The following is a 22317-nucleotide window of genomic DNA, read 5'->3' as shown; positions in this document are numbered from 1 at the left end:
AAAAAAGTAAGCAGTGACCTATAATATTGACGGCATTGTCGTCAGTGGTTGGGGAGTGGTGAGCTCACTTCAGAGTCGGTTTTTCGATCATGGGGTTGAGCACAAAAATTTTTTCTTGCATATTCCGAAAGTACATAAATAAAAGAATATTTTAAGCCTATAATCAATTTCATAATTGCTTTCTTTCTGGTAGTTTACTCTTGTACCTGAACGGTGGGGTGCTCACTTCAGGGTCGGTTTTTCGATCACGTGGTTGAGCACAAAAATCTGGTCTTGCATATTTCGAAAGCACATAAATAGGAGAATATTTTAAGCCTATAATCAGTTTCAGAATTGCTTTCTTTCTGGTACTTTACTCTTGTACCGTTAATGTGTATTCGTACTTTCGGGACGATTTTCTGGTCGAAGAGATTGAGTACGAACATTTATTTATATATCGTTGGAAAGCACATAAAAAGCACTTAATTCTAGTGTATTTATTTTTTTATTTTATTAATTATTTATATGAGTTGGTGCTGGCTTAACGTTAAGCTGGCACCCCCACCTTCAATCTCATTTTCCTGCTAAACCGCTCGAGCACAAAAATTTCAAATAGGGTACATAATTAGCACATAAAAAGCACTTAATTTTGGCATAAGTGGCGTTTCGATTTTTTGTGGTGGGGGTGCTAACTTAACAGACATTGTTATTTTTAGTATTCTATTGTTTGAAGTTAGGTATACCTATGCATAAGACATCACATAATAATGTGCAATTACAGTAAAATGTATAGATACAGTTCGTAAATAAAATTTTTGGAAGTTTTTTGTATAATTGTGTAGAATACTTCGGGAAAGCTTTAGAATTCTTGTGCAGGCATTGGCGTATGATAATGGGCACGCGGTAGTGTTCATAATTGCATGGCATTGCCTTAATTTTAATATAGGATTGACGGCATTGTAGGCATTGACTAACAATAAGCATTGTCGGCAGTGTACAAAAATGTTGGCAGTGTTTTACAGCAATGCCAAAAATCGGCATTGGTGTACAAAATTTCGGGTTGTGAATTCCCCCTCGGCGGCTACTGTATTTTCTATTATACTACTTGGGTTTTTTGCTATATTGCCACTATTTATATCAAGAAATAGTATTAAAATTAAAAAAGAACATGTAATTCTTTACGACATATTAATGAAGTAATTTTTTTGTACGTTATTACACGTATTTAATAAATTTAAAATGTTATTTTTTTATACCTAAATAATTATAAAGTTTAATTACTTGTGATAAAAACCATTTTTATTGCGAAAATAAGCTACACAATTATATTTATATTTATAAGTTATATTTATTAATAAAGATATATTAATCTGTACGTGCACACGCCAAGGGATAAAAGACGGCAAGGGATAAATTTTCAGATATCATGTTTTATCAATTTTAAACTCTTTTGATACAATATATTATAATGTAAGAAAAAAATTAGTTTTTTCTTTTCTGAAATTATAATTTAATGTATATGTAATGTATATGTAATGATAAATTCTAATTTAAAAAAATAAAATGTTGATTGAATAAGTGAGAAAACGTTTAAATATGTATTAATGAAATAAAAAATGTTTTAATTAACATTTTACTTTAAATAAACATTTGTCATTTTTAAATATCAAGCAAAAAACTATAGTATATTAAAGTTATCGTAAATAACTTTAAGTATTTAAAGAACCCATGCTTTAAACTAATTTATTGATATTTTTCTTTTTTTATTTTGATTGTCTTAAATAAATTTTTTACTACTGGACAATAAAATCTTTTTTGTTTGTGCGTATATAAAGATATAAAACTGTTAATGCGTTTATAATAATTAATAAAATAAGTATATACATATACTAACAATGTAAAATATTGTTGACACCTAATTATTTAAAGAAAAAAGTTAATATAAAGCTAGTATATATTTGATGTCGGACTGTAAAATAGTACTGCTATATAATATATAATCAATACGCGACTAATAAAACTGTTAGTGCTGTGCCAGCTTAATTGCCGACAGCGGACCGTACTTCTAATAATATTACAAATTCTATCTGGGACACTTCTTTTCGTTAAAGATAATTATCGAACGCTTTTTTAACCTTGAAGTAGATATAGGTGATGTATGTGAAGTTAGCATATCAATTGTCAGCATATCAAAAAAAAAGTGGAGTTCTCTTTGCATACAACTGAGTTCTATAGTTCCTGATAAGTTATAACAATAGTTCTGGTCATTTAGCATAAATAAACGGAAGTTAAGTAATGATATGCTAACTTCGCGCGAAGTCAGCATATCATATAATATTTTCAAAATTTAAACCAATGAATTTTATAGTTTTTGACGAGTTCTATAGTTCTAAAACATAGTTCTGACCATTAACTATCTCTAAATAATTAATAACAATTATTATCAGCATATCGCCCGTGCTAGAGTGATATGCTACGCTCCTGCGACAAGTTCTCGGCTCGTTCGAGATTTTAAACAATAGTACTAAATCCCCTGACGATAGTTCCGTACAGTTCTGACAATTAACAATCTCCAAATAATTATTAATAATTATTATCAGCATATCGCTCGTGCAAAAGTGATATGCTATGCAGAAGCGACAAGTTCTCGGCTCGTTCGAGATTTTAAACAATAGTTCTACATCCCCTGACGATAGTTCCGTACAGTTCTGACAATTAACAATCTCCAAATAATTATTAATAATTATTATCAGCATATCGCCCGTGCTAGAGTGATATGCTATGCAGAAGCGACAAGTTCTCGGCTCGTTCGAGATTTTAAACAATAGTTCTAAATCCCCTGACGATAGTTCCGTACAGTTCTGACAATTAACAATCTCCAAATAATTATTAATAATTATTATCAGCATATCGCTCGTGCAAAAGTGATATGCTATGCAGAAGCGACAAGTTCTCGGCTCGTTCGAGATTTTAAACAATAGTTCTACATCCCCTGACGATAGTTCCGTACAGTTCTGACAATTAACAATCTCCAAATAATTATTAATAATTATTATCAGCATATCGCCCGTGCTAGAGTGATATGCTATGCAGAAGCGACAAGTTCTCGGCTCGTTCGAGATTTTAAACAATAGTTCTAAATCCCCTGACGATAGTTCCGTACAGTTCTGACAATTAACAATCTCCAAATAATTATTAATAATTATTATCAGCATATCGCTCGTGCAAAAGTGATATGCTATGCAGAAGCGACAAGTTCTCGGCTCGTTCGAGATTTTAAACAATAGTTCTACATCCCCTGACGATAGTTCCGTACAGTTCTGACAATTAACAATCTCCAAATAATTATTAATAATTATTATCAGCATATCGCCCGTGCTAGAGTGATATGCTATGCAGAAGCGACAAGTTCTCGGCTCGTTCGAGATTTTAAACAATAGTTCTACATCCCCTTACGATAGTTCCGTACAGTTCTGACAATTAACAATCTTCAAATAATTATTAATAATTATTATCAGCATATCGCCCGTGCTAGAGTGATATGCTACGCTCCTGCGACAAGTTCTCGGCTCGTTCGAGATTTTAAACAATAGTTCTACATCCCCTGACGATAGTTCCGTACAGTTCTGACAATTAACAATCTCCAAATAATTATTAATAATTATTATCAGCATATCGCTCGTGCAAAAGTGATATGCTATGCAGAAGCGACAAGTTCTCGGCTCGTTCGAGATTTTAAACAATAGTTCTACATCCCCTGACGATAGTTCCGTACAGTTCTGACAATTAACAATCTCCAAATAATTATTAATAATTATTATCAGCATATCGCCCGTGCTAGAGTGATATGCTATGCAGAAGCGACAAGTTCTCGGCTCGTTCGAGATTTTAAACAATAGTTCTACATCCCCTTACGATAGTTCCGTACAGTTCTGACAATTAACAATCTTCAAATAATTATTAATAATTATTATCAGCATATCGCCCGTGCTAGAGTGATATGCTACGCTCCTGCGACAAGTTCTCGGCTCGTTCGAGATTTTAAACAATAGTTCTACATCCCCTGACGATAGTTCCGTACAGTTCTGACAATTAACAATCTCCAAATAATTATTAATAATTATTATCAGCATATCGCTCGTGCAAAAGTGATATGCTATGCAGAAGCGACAAGTTCTCGGCTCGTTCGAGATTTTAAACAATAGTTCTACATCCCCTGACGATAGTTCCGTACAGTTCTGACAATTAACAATCTCCAAATAATTATTAATAATTATTATCAGCATATCGCCCGTGCTAGAGTGATATGCTATGCAGAAGCGACAAGTTCTCGGCTCGTTCGAGATTTTAAACAATAGTTCTAAATCCCCTGACGATAGTTCCGTACAGTTCTGACAATTAACAATCTCCAAATAATTATTAATAATTATTATCAGCATATCGCTCGTGCAAAAGTGATATGCTATGCAGAAGCGACAAGTTCTCGGCTCGTTCGAGATTTTAAACAATAGTTCTACATCCCCTGACGATAGTTCCGTACAGTTCTGACAATTAACAATCTCCAAATAATTATTAATAATAAATTTAAAATTTCGAGCGATATGCTGATAATAATTATTAATAATTATTTGGAGATTGTTAATTGTCAGAACTGTACGGAACTATCGTCAGGGGATGTAGAACTATTGTTTAAAATCTCGAACGAGCCGAGAACTTGTCGCTTCTGCATAGCATATCACTCTAGCACGGGCGATATGCTGATAATAATTATTAATAATTATTTGGAGATTGTTAATTGTCAGAACTGTACGGAACTATCGTCAGGGGATTTAGAACTATTGTTTAAAATCTCGAACGAGCCGAGAACTTGTCGCTTCTGCATAGCATATCACTTTTGCACGAGCGATATGCTGATAATAATTATTAATAATTATTTGGAGATTGTTAATTGTCAGAACTGTACGGAACTATCGTCAGGGGATGTAGAACTATTGTTTAAAATCTCGAACGAGCCGAGAACTTGTCGCTTCTGCATAGCATATCACTTTTGCACGAGCGATATGCTGATAATAATTATTAATAATTATTTGGAGATTGTTAATTGTCAGAACTGTACGGAACTATCGTCAGGGGATTTAGAACTATTGTTTAAAATCTCGAACGAGCCGAGAACTTGTCGCTTCTGCATAGCATATCACTGTAGCACGAGCGATATGCTGATAATAATTATTAATAATTATTTGGAGATTGTTAATTGTCAGAACTGTACGGAACTATCGTCAGGGGATTTAGAACTATTGTTTAAAATCTCGAACGAGCCGAGAACTTGTCGCTTCTGCATAGCATATCACTTTTGCACGAGCGATATGCTGATAATAATTATTAATAATTATTTGGAGATTGTTAATTGTCAGAACTGTACGGAACTATCGTCAGGGGATGTAGAACTATTGTTTAAAATCTCGAACGAGCCGAGAACTTGTCGCAGAGCATAGCATATCACTCTAGCACGGGCGATATGCTGATAATAATTATTAATAATTATTTGAAGATTGTTAATTGTCAGAACTGTACGGAACTATCGTCAGGGGATGTAGAACTATTGTTTAAAATCTCGAACGAGCCGAGAACTTGTCGCTTCTGCATAGCATATCACTCTAGCACGGGCGATATGCTGATAATAATTATTAATAATTATTTGGAGATTGTTAATTGTCAGAACTGTACGGAACTATCGTCAGGGGATGTAGAACTATTGTTTAAAATCTCGAACGAGCCGAGAACTTGTCGCAGGAGCGTAGCATATCACTCTAGCACGGGCGATATGCTGTTAATAATTATTAATAATTATTTGAAGATTGTTAATTGTCAGAACTGTACGGAACTATCGTCAGGGGATGTAGAACTATTATTTAAAATCTCGAACGAGCCGAGAACTTGTCGCTTCTGCATAGCATATCACTTTTGCACGAGCGATATGCTGATAATAATTATTAATAATTATTTGGAGATTGTTAATTGTCAGAACTGTACGGAACTATCGTCAGGGGATGTAGAACTATTGTTTAAAATCTCGAACGAGCCGAGAACTTGTCGCTTCTGCATAGCATATCACTTTTGCACGAGCGATATGCTGATAATAATTATTAATAATTATTTGGAGATTGTTAATTGTCAGAACTGTACGGAACTATCGTCAGGGGATGTAGAACTATTGTTTAAAATCTCGAACGAGCCGAGAACTTGTCGCAGGAGCGTAGCATATCACTCTAGCACGGGCGATATGCTGATAATAATTATTAATAATTATTTGAAGATTGTTAATTGTCAGAACTGTACGGAACTATCGTAAGGGGATGTAGAACTATTGTTTAAAATCTCGAACGAGCCGAGAACTTGTCGCTTCTGCATAGCATATCACTCTAGCACGGGCGATATGCTGATAATAATTATTAATAATTATTTGGAGATTGTTAATTGTCAGAACTGTACGGAACTATCGTCAGGGGATGTAGAACTATTGTTTAAAATCTCGAACGAGCCGAGAACTTGTCGCTTCTGCATAGCATATCACTTTTGCACGAGCGATATGCTGATAATAATTATTAATAATTATTTGGAGATTGTTAATTGTCAGAACTGTACGGAACTATCGTCAGGGGATTTAGAACTATTGTTTAAAATCTCGAACGAGCCGAGAACTTGTCGCTTCTGCATAGCATATCACTCTAGCACGGGCGATATGCTGATAATAATTATTAATAATTATTTGGAGATTGTTAATTGTCAGAACTGTACGGAACTATCGTCAGGGGATGTAGAACTATTGTTTAAAATCTCGAACGAGCCGAGAACTTGTCGCTTCTGCATAGCATATCACTTTTGCACGAGCGATATGCTGATAATAATTATTAATAATTATTTGGAGATTGTTAATTGTCAGAACTGTACGGAACTATCGTCAGGGGATTTAGAACTATTGTTTAAAATCTCGAACGAGCCGAGAACTTGTCGCTTCTGCATAGCATATCACTCTAGCACGGGCGATATGCTGATAATAATTATTAATAATTATTTGGAGATTGTTAATTGTCAGAACTGTACGGAACTATCGTCAGGGGATGTAGAACTATTGTTTAAAATCTCGAACGAGCCGAGAACTTGTCGCTTCTGCATAGCATATCACTTTTGCACGAGCGATATGCTGATAATAATTATTAATAATTATTTGGAGATTGTTAATTGTCAGAACTGTACGGAACTATCGTCAGGGGATTTAGTACTATTGTTTAAAATCTCGAACGAGCCGAGAACTTGTCGCAGGAGCGTAGCATATCACTCTAGCACGGGCGATATGCTGATAATAATTGTTATTAATTATTTAGAGATAGTTAATGGTCAGAACTATGTTTTAGAACTATAGAACTCGTCAAAAACTATAAAATTCATTGGTTTAAATTTTGAAAATATTATATGATATGCTGACTTCGCGCGAAGTTAGCATATCATTACTTAACTTCCGTTTATTTATGCTAAATGACCAGAACTATTGTTATAACTTATCAGGAACTATAGAACTCAGTTGTATGCAAAGAGAACTCCACTTTTTTTTTGATATGCTGACAATTGATATGCTAACTTCACATACATATATAGGTGGAGTGACCACAGCATCTGAAGCGGGATTCTATAACTCTTAACGATGGGATCGGTATTGTTACATTATTGTTGCGCAGGTTTTTTTACTATGTCCATATATTTGTGCAACGACAATATAACGATACCGATATTATCGTTAAAAATTATAGACTCTTGCTTTAAGTAACGAAGAAAGGTAGGATTAGAAGCTTATTTTGAAAAAGAAAAAGTATTCTCCAAAGTCTTAAAATTCATTTTTTTAATATTTCTCTATTTTCTAAGGGTTTAACTAATGTAAATTAAAATATAACATAATATACTGATAAAAAATATAACTATAAAAGTCCAAGTAAAATACGAGAACAGTTTTTAAATTTTAAATTTCGATAAATCTTTCTCTCTTTAAGTGATATATATCATATTTAATCTTAAATATGTCAGTCATATTTTAAGTTTATTTGTTTTGTGCGAAAAGATTATGACAATGTTTTTTGAGAATTAATCCTTTAACATAATTTAATACAGTGTGATGTGAACATATGGAAAATAATTTTCTATGAGCTTTCGAAATATCACATAACAAAATAATCTGTTATATTAATTGAGTAATCTGGAATAATTTGATCTCGTGTACTCCAAGATAGTTACATTATTACATTAATAATAAAGACAAATGATTTATAATCAATTCCAATTACTTTGCTTATAACAATTTAATTATTATGTTTTAATTAAAATATATTATTAAGAAAGTTATGTATTAAAATTAATACAATTCTTGCTGTAGAATAATCTCGTGCAACAAACAATTCACCATGTATTTTTCCGCAACACTCATTTCATTGTAAAATGTATGCTAGCGTTTTCCGCAGTACATCCGGATTTCATAGATCAAGCACGTGCGTTCGATTTCAGAGGGAATCGACGCAGATATGCTGCCTGTATGATAGTTTCCTATTTCGCGATGCAAAGAATTTTTGCAACTTACATATGAATGAAAATGAAATCGTAATAGTCCGCGTTTTCGATACTTTGGCGTGTTCGATATAAATCCGTGGACTTGCGGGCGCCGTTTCGCGATAAATAACTAAAAACTATTTTCGCATCGTCGAATAAACGTATACATGTGTCTGTGTGTGCCTTGGTACGTGTGTCGTAACGAGTGATGTTGCCGGTATGTAAACGAGGTGACACGCTCGCGCGTGCGTGCATGTGCATGCGTATATGAGAGAGTGAGAACAGAGAATGCAATGAGATTCTGCGTATTTCACGGCAACTGCGTTAAACAAACATCGACGAGGAGGCTACACGCAAGTGATTGCGCCGGGATCACTACAGCTGTCGCAATTGCATCCGATTGGCCGTCCCGTTGCGATCTACTTTACACACGATGAGCAGGTGCCGGCAGTCGGCGACCTGTCCGCAAATAATTCGCGCCGTAATATCTTCGAGGCATATCGTAATTACGGTAGCTCGAGCTTCTAAAATAAACGGTTCTGATTAAGGATGCGAATCGAGTCTCTAAAAAGGTCAAACTAAATATTTAAGCAAGATATAGTCTATTAGAAAGAAGGATGTTTCGAAAAGGTCTGTTTTTGTTGTGCTTGGGAAAAATAAAACGAACATTATTTCTACAGTTTTTGAGACGAGGAGGAATTCGATAGTACTAGATAAAATTACGTGACGAGAACACATAGAAAATTGCGTTTAAATCGAAAAAAACATGAGTCATTGCAGTTATTTGCAAGATAAATCGACATGCTATACGTATTGATACACGGTGCGATGTATCACGTTTCGATATTAACATCATTGAGACCAGGTCATGACTCGAGACGTTTTTAAACATCTATATCTTGTTACATACTTGCTGGATTTTAATTGACTGTCCTGTAATAAGTCCCTTCCCCGTACGCTGCGTACTACAGATTAATCAACCGGCGTCTGTGCAAGAAGATAGACGTGCATTAACCTCGCCTTGGATAATTACGCAGCCTCACAAAAAATAGTGTTATCTCCGAGAGATTAGACCCATGTGTTATGTATTTTGAGGCTCTGAAATCGAATATGACTTCAGAATTGCGCCATCAGATCAGAATTTTTTTTTACCTTCAAAAAATTTCAAAACATTCCTAAAATTACACTATTCAGCCTGGTAAAAAAAAGCCTGATTTTATGGCGCAATTCTGAAGTCATATTTGGTTTCAGATCCTTAAAATACATAGGGATACATGGGTCTAATCTCTCATGAGGCATGACACTTTTTCTTTTTTGTGTGGCTGTGTTATCACTCACCTCTTCGTCGATGTAACAATTTCGTGTCAACATTTTGCGTAAAAATAAAAGATAGATTCCACAAGAATGCAACAAAATTCGTGCAAAAGATATTTATACATTTACTTTTAGATTTCAAAAAAATATTACGCTTGTTTTCAAAGAAGAGCAAAGTCTTCCTTATGTCGAGCTTACACCATGATAATAAAATTGACGAGTTCAATTAGGGAGGCTAATATTCTATAAAAGCTATTAGTTTTCTAAAACCATAGCTGATATATTGAGAGTAGACCAAAAAATATTTGGGTCATCATGACCCACCTCAATGTGTAACATTTTCCCACCCACAATGACAGCGAGTTAAAAATATAGAATATCTTATAAAAGACACAACGGTCGGGTGCCTGCACGAACGTGTTCAACTTTCCCCACCACCGCCACGGCGCGCGGTGCGCCGCGCCGTGCGAGCGCACGAAACTTTTCTTTATGCCTGATATTTTCGCTATTAAATATAGCATTTTTATAAAACATATCGTATTTTTAATTTAAAACATCATGTATCATACTATGTACCATGTCAACATATGTAGCGTAGCGACCTATCTCGCAAATAACTGCGATCTCACACATTTTCCCGATTTAAACGCAATTTTCTATTTGTGTTCCCGTCATGTGATGTAATTTCAATTAGCACGTCACATTCCTCGCCTCAAAAAGTGTAAGAAATGATGTTTATTTTCCTCGAACACAACAAAAACAGACCTTTTCGTGATATCCTCCTTTTTTAAATTCTTCTAGAAAACTTTTTAGAGTTTAACTAAATATATCTACTTATAATAGGAATTCTATAAATAATATATTTATGTTAATGGATATTCATGATACATATTATGTGTTTACGTATCAATAAAACATTAATAAAATTGACATTCTCAATGTGTTAAATCGTCTTGAAGACCTTAATATTATAGAAAAAAATTATATGGTGCTAAATATTAAAAAAATTTAAGATAACATTGATTTTTTATTGAAAAAAATTGTTTTTAATTCTTTTTATCGCATATTATAGTCTGCGTGAAACAGATGAATAATTGTACTTTTCAATTTTTTTTTTTTTTTAATTATCGAAAGTGCTTAAAAAATCGTTCGGACCGTTACGTTGAACATTCTGTATATATGTATGTATGCACATACACGCATTGTATAACTTACTTTTGATTTGCTTTTCATTCTTTTTAACTTGCCCCAAAATTTGATCTCTTGAATCAGGAAATGAAATTAGATAATGTGCAGCTGTCTTATCGCTGATTTGGAGAAAATGGTAATGTTAACAAATTATGTGAAAAAAGATACAATGAAAAGAGGAACGACAGCAAAGATATCATGTTGGCACTGCAAGAATCATTGTAATTTATTTAAGTACCAAGCTACTGGTAATTTATAATATTATCACTTAATAAACTCTAACAATACAATTATGTTCTAAAATTGTGCGGTAATATTAAAAATTACGCACAAAAAGTTACAAGTGGTTCGATTGTGTGATAATTCCATTAGTTTATTTATTTGAACCAACTTTAAAGTAATTTACTCTTTTTGTAATAAATAAAGAGATTTATAGCCTAGCATGAAGAACATAAAAGAGGCTATAAATCATGTAAAGCATCTATATAAAATAATATACGTAACATATGTATTTTTATCATAATAATTTCACAGATGAATTATTAATTATTATTAATTATAATTAATTTATCGATTATATTTCTAATTATGAAATCGTGCATTGCATTAAAGAGATAACTTGCCAATTAATCGAGATTATTTATTGAATTAATTATCGCATTGATCTTGCGATTTATAAAGCGAGCTAAGTGATTTTGCAGTTATTTCTAAATATATTATTATTTACTATAAATTTGTCGCTCGAAATCGATAATAATACATACGTTGTTACTTGTGAAAGGCGATCGATAAGATTCGTAACGACTGTTGCAAGCCGTCCTCGTTACTTTACTTAATTTAACCTCGTCCTAGAATTAAGAATCCGTGGATTCAGTTTTTAGTAGGAAAGGAAAAAGACTTTTCGCTTAAACGAATGCAAGTAAAGTTACAAATTCAATGTTTTTGACACATTATGATATCTTTGATAATACGACAAGTATATTAAATAGTATACGTATCTTTAGATTATGTATAATATTTTTTTAGAGTAATTGCTTAAATAAAAATATTAAGAAAATTATAATAATTATTGTGGTATTTATAAATTTATCTATAAATTATTTTGATCAAAATTTGATGTATAAATGACAGTTATATAAAGTTTAACTCTTATAAATTATAATTGTTAATGCAAAATTTTGTTGATTTAAAGAAGTCTAATTCTTATCATTTATATCAAGACTTAAGATGTAAACATATTTCTTCTTCCACCTAGATTTTACACATAAAGATTAGTAATTTCATAATTATCGATGTTGAAACTAATGCAATTTGTTATTTATCAGATGACTTTTTTCGTCATTTTTTAATCGAGTACAAAATTAACTTTGTTATAACAGAATATTTTTAGAAGTTCTGTTTTACATCTACTATATATTTCGGCTTATAACTAACACTTAATATTCATCAGAATAGAATCATTCGAATAAAACAGAATATACACATGAGTATAACTGCTTATACATTGCTTATACATTTTCGGTTTTACTGACAAATTTTCAAAATATATATTCGAAATTCTACTGTCATTTGCACATTGTTGAGTTGATACAGCATATCTTGGAAGTTGCATTAAGATTAATACCAACTACATAATATTTCATGTAACTTTAGAGGAGCTCTGTATCGGATTTTAAGTATATGCGTCAAATATCATATTAAAAGCGTTGTAAGTGCAAACCTTAATGCTTGCTCTCTTAAGAGGATGTTGAAAACGTCTTTTTTTTATCGATTTTACTAAAAACGATTAATTTTTGCGCACGTTGTTTTTCTAATTGTATTTACAGATTTAAAAATCCTTCTCCTCAATTGAAGTATAGGCACTAATGTACCTCAGTGATCGACTAGTGCTCGACTTTATGCCAGAAACGTTAAATTTATATCTTTTTTTTTTATTTAATTTTAGTTCAACATAGCATCTAGAGCTGTCAATGGGTGCCAATATTTGTTTTATACAAATATTTGAATCATTTTCTACAAAATGAGATTACTGTAAGGTGCAAAATACACGTAAAAACAACGTAGAGTTTCTGAAATTTAGCTTAAAAGTCTAATACAAAAAGTTTGTATGCCCCTCTGAAAATTTGTGCATTTACAATCAATCATGGTAAATAGAGCAGTTATTGTGGAACACAATAAGTGACAGATCTGGCATTAAATGGCGCTAAAGTCGAAGAACAAGGACAGATGATGTATTCATGCATTGGATAAAGAGCACTAGCCTAATCGCTTGATCTTAGCGCTATTCCCCTTACTCTTTCTCCTTCCCCGCGCAACCGTGTGCCGCTCGACTCTCGTTCGAAAAAAAAAGAATCTGTGATACCGACGTTGAGTGAATTCGAGTGTCACTTCAGCATCCCCATAATCTGGTTTCAATGTTTCTTTCTCTCTACTTCCATCACAAATTCTGAAAATAAGATTTAATCAAAAATAAAATACAAAACGAAAGTCACATGTTTATGTATATTAATGTTTTTTTTCCCAAGATAGTTTCGACAACAAAATCTTTTACTTTTGAATAACCTCCATCGATTTAATAAAAAAAAAAAATTTACCCAAGTTATAATATTGTATGTTTATCACAGATGGAGCTAATCTTGTGTTAAGACGACCCTTTCATCAATTAATTAATTGCATTAAGGACAAATGCAGCTTTTACAAAACAAAATTGCATTTGCGATTGATAAATCAAATTAAAAAATTCGTCTTTAGTAAGATAATAAATCTGTTAAACGACCCTGCACTCTTCTTATGGAAATTGGGTTTCACTCAAATGGACTGAATATGATATGTCTATCCTCTATATATTGCATATGTATATACATATCTACAGAGAGGGAGAGAGAGAGAGAGAGAGAGAGAGAGAGAGAGAGAGAGCCAGTGGTCCGACTGATATGACCACTTTGTAGAATATACAGGGTTTTCCAAAAGTATGGAAATACTTAAATATTTCGAAAACTAAGCATTTCCGAAAGAAATTTTTCAGACAAAAATTGTAGGGTTTAAAAATATCTATTTGCAGATCTTATCACTTTCTTTAACGTTGGTGATGTCGCTAAGGTCAATGTCTTCAATTTTTTTTTTTAATGGAACGCTTATTTTTGATTCCAGAATTTAATAGCTAGTTTCAAGACTTTTTCAAAAGTATGGAAATGCTTATTATAATGAAGTCATTTTTCATTAAGTACTTTCCGAGTTGTGAGGCTTGAATGTTACAACACTGTCACTTTGAAATCTGTGTACTGTCTTTTAATTTCTAAATATTTAGAAATAATTTTTTGAAAAAAATAATTAAAAAATTACAATCTTTCAATCTCTCTATCACTACTCTCGCACTTATCAAAGCTACGCGGCACTTCTTGGTAAAAAATTTTCTTAAGTCTTATAACTTACATAACCTATAGGTGCACTTCAGAGAGCTAAGTTATGTATATTGCGTCAACAGCGCACTTCTCAGGTGCAACCTGTCACTGTCATTGTGCTACAGTCTCTCCATAAAAGTTTCCAAGCCTTGATGTTGTTATACTTTGTGTATGTGTCAAAATCCAGCATCAAATCAAAGTTAAAATTATAAAAATTTTTGCGGAAAGAAAATATTTTCCGTCCAACTTAAAAATAATATTTTTAGCCAAAAAGATGATTTATAAAAAAAATCTATAAATAAATAATTTAATCACCAAAATTTATAATTAAGTGTAAAAAGTATAACAGTAAGTATACCATAGTAATGCGTGTTCATATTGAAATTTTGTATATATTTTATTAAATGCAATATATATTTTTAGATTAAATTATTTTTGTTATTTGTAGCATTGTATATATATATTTTTTTCTTTTTTTATATTTTTCTCTTGTTTAATGTGATTTTATACAAAATTGAAATGCAGCGTAAACTGGTACACCTATCGTTAAGATGGATTACAATTAAAAATATGTACTATTTACTATTGAATGAAAGGCATATCATTATAAGATCTATCTATTAAGGGAGTATTCCAGTTGGACAAAACAAAAAAGTCGATTTTTTTAATCAGCTTTTTTTCAATCTTTGTACTATTACAAATAAACTTGTAAAACGATTTAATGAAAATCGAATAGTTTGTCACTATTTTCACGTTTTGAAGAACGCTTATATGAGTCAAATGATATTTTTGTAAAAACTTTAAACGTGTTTTTCTTTAATCTGTTTTTTAACTTTGTCGCAGGCTTTTCTCAGAAACTAATCCAATTAACATTTGCTTTGAAGCAAACTATTCGTAATACTTGTGGCTATGGCTGGTACTAGGATTTTTTTTTATATTATGAAATATTTTTTTACAGCTTGCAAAAGTTTAAAAAATGTTGCAAATTTTGTTCTTCAATTTTAATTGATCGCCATTTCGTTCAACATTGTGATAAATGATTTATTTTAGTTCCAACGATAACCACATTTGTAGGTTAAAATCTTGTTAGTTTAAAATTAGCATAAAGGACGCAAACAATACATATAAATAGAATTTTTTAAATTATACTGTACTTATAAATAACATTTATTAATAATAAGGACTAAAAATTAAACTTTTATTAAGTTAAAGAAGTATTAAACATATATTTAAAATATTTTACATGTTTTCAGTTCAGAGCACAAAATTCGTAAAAATAGCTTTTAAAATGATTCTTTAAACAGTTCAAACTATAATACTTCCTTTTTTCTTAGTTAATTTTTTTTTCCTTAATTTTTTATAACAGAAGTGTGATAACTCTTTATGGTTTTTTTTTTATTTTTGTGATGTGTTTTTTTACAGAACTGTTTGTTTTATCTATCAGGAACTGTAAAACTATTGAAAATAAACTCAGAACTGTCAATGTTTAGTGATTTTCCACCAAATGATATGCTTCACACTTTTTACAGTTTACACAGATATATTGAGAAGTTTTAACTTACTTTTAAACCCGGTTTCAAACGACCTGTTTAGAAAGGAATCTGATGGCAAAATATTCTCCATGGTTTTCTATTGCCTCCCGAGAAATAACGATCGAATAAAATCCGATATTTTTAATCGGATTTGGACCTTTGGCACAGAGAACAGACGCATAATTCTCTGCGCCATAATCTTATTAAATTAGTAACTTAATCTAATTTTTATATATTTGCGTTTATATTGCGTTTTGCGGAACAACAAATTTATATTTGTCGACAAAAATTATTTTACATCTAAGTAAAAGCTTGTAGGAATCTTCATGTACATTAACTTGTATTTTGTACAAATAATTTATGTGAAAAGAAAAGGAAAATATAGCATTAATGTCTCCAATATTGGAGCAGTTTTGGAGTTTAATTTTGTCGGAATAATTATTGCTTGTCTTATTAAAAACTTAATTGTTGCAAAATTTGAAGCAATATTATAAAAACTGCTATATCATCTAATAGAAGACACTTTCTAGTTTGTATTTATGTTTCTAAAGTTTTATTTCCAGTTTTTATTTAAACAATACAATCCAAAAACGCGAAATAGTATGTCAGTGTTGGCGACCTTGCTTTATCATATCATACATTTATTAATTTGTGAGAACGTAGTTTAAAATTAATCTAGATAACGTACACACATATGGGAAAAGTATATTCAGTCTTTTTTAAGAACAACTTTTTTAACTATTTTTCGATAACAAGAAAAATATTTAGGTATTTATTTATGTTTTGAATATGAATATTTACTATGCGTTTAAAATACAAAAAGAATATATTTATTCTTTATAAATTGTAAGACAGTACTATAAAAATTAAATTTCACTGATAGGCGCATTGTGAATGTTTCGAAAAAAAGAAAAAAGAGAAAAAGATTGTAAGCAAAATCGAAACAAGAACAGAAAGTCATAGAGTGACGGAATGAGAAGAAAAGGAGAAGGGAAAAGCCGCTCACGAAGCATTAACGAAGAAAGCTTTCAAGCGGACGGTTAAGAGTTGGGTGGAATTTATGGCCGCGCCGAATTACCGACGTAAAGCAGCAGCCGCGTAGCGAAAGGAGGAAATCAATTCGAAAGCCTTTCGTTTTTGCACGGGAGAAAAAGACGGGCAAGCCGCCGGAAGTCGCAAATCTGTCGTCACCTGTTAACCGAAAACTAGCGGACACGATTCATCGATAGCATACGGGATAATTTCGGAGAAAAAAGGTTGAAGCGAAGAGAAAAGAAAAGTACGATGCGCCGCTGGATCCATTTTTAAAGTTCGCTAACTTCAGATCCAGCTGGCGAAACGGTCGGTGACATTGTCGGATTTATATACGGTGTCTCGGACCGTTACCGGATGTTCTTTCAGCTAGATATACTAAAGGTTACTTTGGAGAATGTCGGGAGTGTTTTGTTGCTACGAAACTGAATTTCCGTCAACGTAGAGAGTGCAAATCAAATATTGAAATAAAAGAAATTTCTTTTGACTATGTACATATAATAATGTTGAAATTTAAAATATTTTTTTACGTTTAAATCTTGTTCAGACTAAACCAATTTTAATTTTAATTTTTGAGATGTTCAAGGTATGATATATTTTTTTTTATGGCTAAATTTTTGGCGAATGTAATCAAATTGCGATATTCCGATGAAGATAATAAATAGTTTTGCAATTAATTTTACTTTGTTTTAACGGAATTAATTTATGACTCGAAACTTACACAATTACAAAATTACGTTGGCTTTTAAAAAATCTTTATTGCCTGCAAAACTTGGAAATAACTTATATATTCCGAAAAATAGTTTACAAAACTTAAGAAATATATTTCGGATGAAAGCTAAGCCCGAGGGGAAATTCACAGCCGGCATTGGTGTACAAAATTTCGGCAGTGGACTGCCGAAAAAAGTAAGCAGTGACCTATAATATTGACGGCATTGTCGTCAGTGGTTGGGGAGTGGTGAGCTCACTTCAGAGTCGGTTTTTCGATCACGTGGTTGAGCACAAAAATCTGGTCTTGCATATTTCGAAAGCACATAAATAGGAGAATATTTTAAGCCTATAATCAGTTTCAGAATTGCTTTCTTTCTGGTACTTTACTCTTGTACCGTTAATGTGTATTCGTACTTTCGGGACGATTTTCTGGTCGAAGAGATTGAGTACGAACATTTATTTATATATCGTTGGAAAGCACATAAAAAGCACTTAATTCTAGTGTATTTATTTTTTTATTGTATTAATTATTTATATGAGTTGGAGCTGACTTAACGTTAAGCTGGCACCCCCACCTTCAATCTCATTTTCCTGCTAAACCGCTCGAGCACAAAAATTTCAAATAGGGTACATAATTAGCACATAAAAAGCACTTAATTTTGGCATAAGTGGCGTTTCGATTTTTTGTGGTGGGGGTGCTAACTTAACAGACATTGTTATTTTTAGTATTCTATTGTTTGAAGTTAGGTATACCTATGCATAAGACATCACATAATAATGTGCAATTACAGTAAAATGTATAGAATTTTTAAAGAAGAATGTTTAAAATTTATTTTGATTACAAACAAATACAATATCAAGGTCATTATTTTGATTATTTTTATTATTATTTTTAGTGTTCCATTGTTTGAAGTTATATGCATAAGACAGCACATAATAATGTGCAATTACATTAAAATGTATAGATACAGTTCGTAAATAAAATTTTTGGAAGTTTTTTGTATAATTGTGTAGAATACTTCGGGAAAGCTTTCGAATTCTTGTGCAGGCATTGGCGTATGATAATGGGCACGCGGTAGTGTTCATAATTGCATGGCATTGCCTTAATTTTAATATAGGATTGACGGCATTGTAGGCATTGACTAACAATAAGCATTGTCGGCAGTGTACAAAAATGTTGGCAGTGTTTTACAGCAATGCCAAAAATCGGCATTGGTGTACAAAATTTTGGGTTGTGAATTCCCCCTCGGCTAAGCCTAAATGATCTGTGAAACAAGAAAAATCGTGTTATAATGCTGGGAACGACGTGAAGTGGTTTAATTGGTGCCAAAAAAGGCACATTTGGCCGGCGGGGAATGCGAATTCGATTTTTCGATGAGTCTGTTTTGCAGCGTGGAACAACAATCTGCCAGATTTGTTTGTGATCGCGCTTCTGCGAATAGGGATCGCGCCAAGCCAAGCGTGAAGATAATCGTTTTGTCCGTTAGACAACCTCTGTCGGTCCCCCCGAGCTATACATTGGTTGGCACGGAAACCCGTGCCAAAAAGTAGAGACTAAACTGCACACTACGGTGGCACAGATTTTCACTGAATCGCTCTCGCTAATCGATCGCTCTTTCGGCCGTTGCCCCGTCACGTGGAAAGCGAATCGTTCGACTACAGTCATACGATGACGTGTTAACGGTGTAGTCGCGTTGCATATACCGGTGACTAAAGAATCATTAGAGCATAAAGAGAACCGCGACAACAAGATACAATGGAGCACGCGCAACGGAATTTTGTAAAAAATGCTCGGAATATTCGATTAATTTCCAAGGATTCTTGAAAGTTAATCTGTGAAAGTTACTCTCAGCGAAACAAATTATTAAATATTTAGGCACGTTAAAGGAAATGACGAAAGGCTCTTGGAAAATTACATTGTTACGATTATTTATGAAATTCTTTTAAAAGATATCAAAGTTGTGTAATTGAATAGCTAATAATAATAAATAATATAAATAAGAGGTGCCAGTTCGATGAACATAATTTTTAGTTTGAATTGGTTAATCGTAAAGAAATTGATTTTAAATATATCAGAAATGTATTTACCTCGTGCTGTCTTATCGTAATATCGCAGACAATCACGGGAGATTCTCAGCGGCGAGTGAAAGTGAAGCTGTTGTTAAACTTGGCGCAATAACAACTTTGGTAATTCGAGACAATTGTGCTCGAATGTAAATTGGTTACGTTCAGTTGCGTTCGCGATAAATTAGCACTCGTTGCATTTGCGATATGGGAATAAGGAAGTTCTTTCACTTTTCCCATCCGCGCGCAATTCCTTACCACATAAATTATAGCGTAAGGAAACAATTCTTTCATATCATGTTTAAATGCATTCGCTCGCATCGTGCGATAATTGCCAGTCATTTGCATGAAGTTGTGTTAATTGTCATATTACACAGTGACTTTTATATAACGTAAGGAATATATAATCATGTTTTATGTCCTATAAATAACACCCAAAACCCTTACCATTTTTTTATATTAAACATATTTAAAGGAGAAAGGAAAGAGGGAAAAGAAGGGAAGGAGAGAAGTAACGGGTGTTATGTCTGATTTGGAAGGCTTATTTTACGTATAAATATATAAAAAAGAATTTATATAAATTATGTATTTTATTTCATGTTATCTTTTACACATACATTCATTATTTGCTAATATTAATTTGTATAAGCGTAAATAGAATTCTTTCGAAAAAAAATCAAGTTTATTCATAAAGATTGCGAATTCATAGAGACTGAGAAACTATTTTACAGTAGTAAATATTAGAATAACAAATACTATATCAGAGATATAAACAAATACTATATGTTTATCACATACAAGAAATGCTATATGAGAATTTGAATAGATCACCAATACTAACATATCACTGTACTTTGGTTTTTAATTGTATTTCTTAAACAAAAGCTGCAAATAAAATTTGAAAACAAGTATATTAACCAGAAAGTGTCTTCTGTGAACTATAATAGTTTTTATAATATTGTTTTGTATTTTGCAATAAATAACGTTTTGTTAATATAGCTAAAAATGAGTACCCGAAAAATTAGTTGTCAAAACTTCAAACAAAAAATTCAAATAAAAGATTTCAACATATTGTATGATCGATCTGTTCAAATAGTTCGAAGTAAAAAGCAATGGACATTCAGTTTGAATATTTCAAATGGTTCGAATAATTCGATTTGAGCAATAAATCAGTCTGTAACGTCAATTCATTATATCTGAATTCGGACAGTACAAGAGATTGGAAATGCAGTACATTGGAAACAAAAAAACAGTTTTTTAACAAGTCTTTTCTACATTAAGCTCATGTAATGGGTAAAAAAACATCAAAGTTTTTAATTAGGATTTAATATTTTAACTCGTCAAGTTTCTTCTAGAACTATCTATATTTTTCTATGTTTGTCTATGTTTTTTTTTAGAACAAAATTAGTGTAGTTAGATTATTTAATGTAGTTATTTAGTTTAAGTTAGCAAACTGTTAATAAGATGCGATTGTTTTTTTAACTGTAGATATGACACTAAAGATGCAAAGGTCGACACGTCTCTTTCGTTTGAAATAAGTATTTGTATAAATATTAAAAGATAATTTATCATAGTAGATATATTAAATTTTACAAATTTTGTAAAATTAAAAAGATTATATTTGAACATTATAAAATAAAAACAGTTTAAAAATACTAGAAAATAAAATTTAATAGTTTATTTTAAAAAGTAATTTATTAGAAATAAAATCAATTGTCAAAATGTATGTCGTATATATCACGACAATAAACATTAGCATACATTTAACAAAAATTATTTGTCAAATGTGCACTAACATATTTATTGTCGTGGTGTATACGATATACACAAAAGTTTGTGCTGCACGATTTTATTTTTAGGACCATACTGTAAAAAAGATAAGAAAGATAAAAATAAACAAAACAATTCTAGGAATATCTAACATGTAAAATGATCTAATGTTATCAATAATATATTCACTATTGTTTAAAGTGTTATTTAAACTTTTGTAATTTGTAAAAAAAACAGCGTGCAAATTTTATTTTTGCTTTTGAAAAATATCGTTTAAATTGATTTTGTACAGAAAAGGCCATGAACAGTCACGATATTTTTTGTATAAGTTCTATGCATAAAGTATGAGTTTTTATTTTGACAATAGCCATAACAATAAATGTAAAAGTGTCTTATTTAATTAACATGTGTATTTATAAAAAGTATACTTATGCTAAAAAATTGATATATAATTATGGTGGGGCAAGACAGAGTAATTAAGATTTCATAATAAAAAGCTAGATTTTTATAATCAACGAATCATCTTTAATATTCTCTGTGGATTTAATTTTTCAATATAACTTGTTATATAAATCGTTAAATATAAATCATTAAATAAAATTTTCAAAGAATTATTATATAAACTTTACACTTTAAAAAATTAAAAAGGTTATTTCTCCCCATCTTGTTTCACGGGTGATGTAAGACGGGATATCTCCGTGGGCGAGATGGGATACATTTTAAAAACAAAT

General features: G+C 31.7%; 1 protein-coding gene and 1 long non-coding RNA gene across 2 annotated transcripts in view; both read left to right on the top strand.

The window, feature by feature from the left end:
- LOC105205048 (ubiquitin-like protein 3) overlaps positions 1-22317 on the top strand; it is a 108122-nt gene that overhangs the window by 18895 nt on the left and 66910 nt on the right. The gene's annotated exons all lie outside the window — the stretch shown is intronic.
- On the top strand, positions 934-17116 carry LOC120359609. The gene is made up of 2 exons (XR_005576385.1): positions 934-2130; positions 7636-17116. It is a non-coding gene; the product is annotated as an uncharacterized LOC120359609 (long non-coding RNA).

This window comes from Solenopsis invicta, chromosome 14 (genome assembly GCF_016802725.1).
Source record: "Solenopsis invicta isolate M01_SB chromosome 14, UNIL_Sinv_3.0, whole genome shotgun sequence".
Lineage (NCBI taxonomy): Eukaryota > Metazoa > Arthropoda > Insecta > Hymenoptera > Formicidae > Solenopsis > Solenopsis invicta.
This window is presented reverse-complemented; position numbering and strand designations above follow the sequence as displayed.